The sequence below is a fragment of the Pseudophryne corroboree genome, chromosome 7 (assembly GCF_028390025.1).
Source record: "Pseudophryne corroboree isolate aPseCor3 chromosome 7, aPseCor3.hap2, whole genome shotgun sequence".
Classification (NCBI taxonomy): Eukaryota; Metazoa; Chordata; class Amphibia; order Anura; family Myobatrachidae; genus Pseudophryne; species Pseudophryne corroboree.
This window is the reverse complement of record NC_086450.1, coordinates 57,817,374-57,822,029: the sequence shown is the minus strand read 5'-3', so window position 1 is coordinate 57,822,029 and position 4,656 is coordinate 57,817,374. Positions and strand designations below refer to the sequence as shown.

Genomic DNA, 4,656 nt, shown 5'->3' with positions numbered 1-4,656 from the left:
CCTCACTCCCTTCTCACTCCCCCCACCTCTTTCCCTTCTGTCCTTCCTTCCCCCCCCATGTCTCCCTAACTCCCTCCTTCTTCCCAGTGCGCCTACACATTCCCATCTCACAGTCATAGCCACACTATCCCCTCTTTCCCATGGCCCCCCAATCTCACACATGCATCATTCACAGCACACACTCGCAATCCCCCACACTTTTCCTACTACATCCCCACATTATTTTCCCATGCATGCAAACACATTATTCACCCATTATGTCCCAACCAATTGATTATACTTTTTTTTAACCTAATCTATAAAAGATACACAGATACATATATACACTTTTTCTGACAATTTAATTTTTATTCACAGTTTTATTTATTTATTTGTTTATTCACACAACAGCTTCATATTAGTCATTTTGCAACTGACTACAGCACCCTGAACTACAGACGCATGCAGTTACTTTGTGCATCTAAGAGTTACATTAACCGCTGGGAAATCTCCTACCCTGGGGATATCATGCCCCCTCGAATACTAACATATGAATCTTACCAATTACATTATGTTACCTCTGTTAATTGTCCCACTGATTAAGTCAGAATACTCATTCATATATTAAACTTTTTTCATAATAAAAACTCAGAATCTCTATTCATTATTTATTATCTACTATTTATTATTTATTTATTCATTTTTTCATTAAGAATCATATTCCATAACTCAAATATTTGTTTATTCACAAATACAACCTTCGTGCATTACAACTTATGGGTACCATGTTTCACTGCACCTAGTTCCGTTTTTCCCTTTTTCTTCTTTTTTTCATTTAGGTAGTTTGCTACTCTCAAATAAATAATTAATTATGGTCTCTATATATATTTTTTTTATTTTTTATTGACCGAGGGTATTCATTTGGTGAATGTACGCTGGTAAATTCAGTTCACAGCCATTACATGTTATGGCAGATGGGCGGAGAATGAAAATTTGACCGCTGGCCCTCTCCTGACATCATCGCCACTTCGATACAGGGCGGTTTATACCACCCCTCGTATCACGGCAACACAACAACAGCAACTATGGGCGGAAGTCTACATGACAGCTTCCGCCCACATAGCTCACCAGCGTCACGCCGCTCATCGCGGCTTACTTCAACACGGCAACACTAGCTATGGGCGGAAGTACGAAGTATAACTTCGCCCATCACAGCCCATCCCTGTGCCAGGAACTAAGTCCGCCCTGCGTGATGCGGTCAATGACGGCCCATGACAAGGCCACCCGTTTATCATAACCCCGCCCTCAGCCATAATCATTGGCTGACAGCAATTACAGTGGGGTTTTTAAACACCTAGGAACTCAACTCATAGGAGCTGCTCAGAATTGGAAGTGAACAAGCCCGTGACCGGGTGAAACGCGTTTTCCCTGCGGGCACCTCGCCTGTCTGACGACTGAATGGGTGATATTCAATACTTATCTGCCTCATTTAATTAGGTTTTCATGCTCCAGCTAAATATTCAATGTTGCAGAAAGAATCTCTGCTACCATTACCGCTGGTGCTCCTAGTTAAGGTGCATTGCATAACTGTATAATCTCTCATTTAATGTAATAGGGACAGATGGTGTGTGGTCCCGCATTTAGTCTGCTTTAGGTACTATAAACTGTGTTTACTCCATCTCAGTTTCCCTGCGGGCACCTCGCCTGTTTGATAACTGAATGGGTAATATTTTATCTGCCTCATTTATTTAGGTTTTCATGCTCTAGCAAAATACTTGTTTTTGCAGAAAGAATTTCTGCTACTATTATTGTTGGCGCTCTGGGTCAAGGTGCATTGTACAGTATAAGTGTATAATTACTCATTAATGCAATGGTATGTTATGGACAAATGTATACCAAGTCTCATGCTATATCCAGTGATTTTGCACTTTTTGAAATTGTGATAGCGAACTATCTGACTCAGGATCTATAAGTATCCAACAATTGAGGGGACCAATAGGGACCTACATTAGCGTGGATTTATTATTTACTTCCACCACTCTTCATTCTTTCATTCTTTAACTCTTTTCTTCCTTCTCTTCCTTCTGTGAACTCTCATCCATGATTCTGGGGAGCGCGTCCCCTCTGGAGACACGTCTCTTCCGTCTAACGTGGACAGCAGATTCACGTCTACACATCCAACGCTATTCCCCTTCCACACGCATCCCATCATCTTCTTCCCGAGGAGGAATCAATCCATCCTTTTCGGTGCACTCATTGGTGGTACAGGGTCAAGTCTTCCTACGACCATACCCCTACGCCCACGCCCAATCTCGTCCGATCTTGGAAACTAAACGGAGGCGGGCTGGGTCAGTACCTAGACGGGCGACCGCTAGGGAATACCCAGTGAAGTAGGAAGACCCCCTTTCCTGTGGAACAACACTAACAGCAGGGTCACCACTTATACCCACTCCTACTATTCTTTGAACTAGATCCCATCCCCGTCTTATCCCTCGTACCTAATCCATGACAGTGGTCAACTATCAGGATTGTATTTTAGTGTGTGGGCTCTCCCTCTCACGAAATTAACCCAACCTAGGGCTGCATTAATACAAACACAGTTTGTACAGATCTTTGGCAGACGGAAGCAGCATGGCATGTAGCTATCTTCCTATATGCATTTATCCAAGCATAATCAAGATCTAAACATTTCCTATTTTTTCGGAATAGATTCTCTATGTTGGCACGTCAATGTTTGTTTATGTCTAATCTTATTGCTTTGTTTTTGTTGAGTTCCCAAGTATTTTAAGAGTAGAAATAAAGACTACATTAATTTTTAGGCACATCACTTATCAGTAGACACTAAGATATTATAATAGTGCGCCCAAACAAGATTCATACTTTTTTCTTTCCTCTTTGTATTTGCCCTTCTTTTTGACTCTGGGCGCACCGCCATATGGACATATAGGAACATTTGATACCTAGTAATATTGTCCACTTCTGGCCTTAGCATCATCATTTTTGTACATTGAAACTAGTTCGGTGCAGGATCTACCCTTTCCTCAAACAGATTCCTGATTGTAGCAGTGATCACAGACCAACTACTGTAGTAAGTGCTTGTATGCAGAGATCATGCAGGCTCTCCTGCTGTCAGTCCTATAGTGTCCACTGCTGCCCTCATTACACCCCGTCATCTCCTTTGTGTTCTCCACGGAGTTCCCACCATCCCCAGTTACCAGGCGCCACCATGACACCTGCGGTACGCTGGTCTTTGCTCCACCAAGCGCAAGCCTCAGTCCAGTCAGCTGACTTAATTCTCCAATCGCTGTGAGGCAAGGGGGATAAAAGGAAAGCTGTAAGCTTCAGCAAATGGCCTTGAACAACGTTGTTTCACAGAGCTGCAGCCCTGGTTTTTACTGTTTATAGTAGTTTTGTACAAGAAATATTGAAAATGCCAATCGCACGGGTTATTGTCTGTATCAGAATATCAAGGAAAAAAGAGAGGACCCCCTTATTTTATGTCAACTTGTACCAGTATTGTAACATGGGGTGTGCTACCACATGACAAATAGTATTATATATGCAACACAGAAGAAAAAAAGATTTGTCTTAGTGTGGTGCACCTTTGTCAGTTCGTCTAACTGCACCTGCTGATTCCAGTTCAGCCAGAAAGCACTTATCAGTTCCAAACTGACTTCTGAGTTGTATCATCGATTCCAGCCTGATAGCTGCATAATCGGTTCCAGACAGATATCTGCATAATGGTGAAAACCAAATCGGTTCCTGCCAGATATCTGAATAATGGTGAAAACCAACTCTGTTCTGGGTACTCTCCAACACCCCAGTACTAGCCAGTCTCTTTGTTCCTGCTTATGTGCAAGAACTAGAGATGTACGGCTGGCACTTTTCGTGTTTTGTGTTTTGGTTTTGGTTCTAATTCCACTTTCGTGTTTTGGTTTTGCCAAAACCACCCTTTCGTGTTTTGGTTTTGGATCTGAATGATTTTGGAAAAAAACATAAAAACAGCTAAAATCACAGAATTGGGGGGGGGGTAATTTAGCTACTACGGTATTATTAACCGCAATAACATTCATTTCCACTCATTTCCAGTCTATTCTGAACACCTCACAATATTGTTTTTAGGCCTAAAAGTTGCACCGAGGTGGCTGTATGACTAAGCTAAGCGACACAAGTGTGCGGCACAAACACCTGGCCCATCTAGGAGTGGCACTGTAGTTGCAGACAAGATGGCACTATTAAAAAACTAGTCCCCAAACAGCACATGATGCAAAGAAGAAAAAGAGGTGCAATTAGGTAGCTGATGGCCAAGCTAAGCGACACAAGTGTGCGGCACAAACACCTGGCCCATCTAGGAGTGGCACTGCAGTGGCAGACAGGATGTCACTTAAAAAAACTAGTCCCAAACAGCACATTATGCAAAGAAGAAAAAGAGGTGCAAGATGGAATTGTCCTTGGGCCCTCCCACCCACCCTTATGTTGTACAAACAGGACATACACACTTTAACAAACCAATAATTTCAGCGACAGGGTCTGCCACACGACTGTGGCTGAAATGACTGGTTTGTTTGTGCCCCCACCAAAAAAGAAGCAATCGTTCTCTCCTTGCACAAACTGGCTCTACAGAGGCAAGATGTCAACCTCATCCTCGTCCTCCGATTCCTCACCCCTTTCACTGTG

At 42.8% G+C, this 4,656-nt stretch overlaps 1 pseudogene; it reads left to right on the top strand.

Moving 5' to 3' along the window:
* Positions 1-2,257: 2,257 nt before the first annotated feature.
* Positions 2,258-2,376, top strand: LOC134946302 (5S ribosomal RNA; annotated as a pseudogene).
* Positions 2,377-4,656: the final 2,280 nt, after the last annotated feature.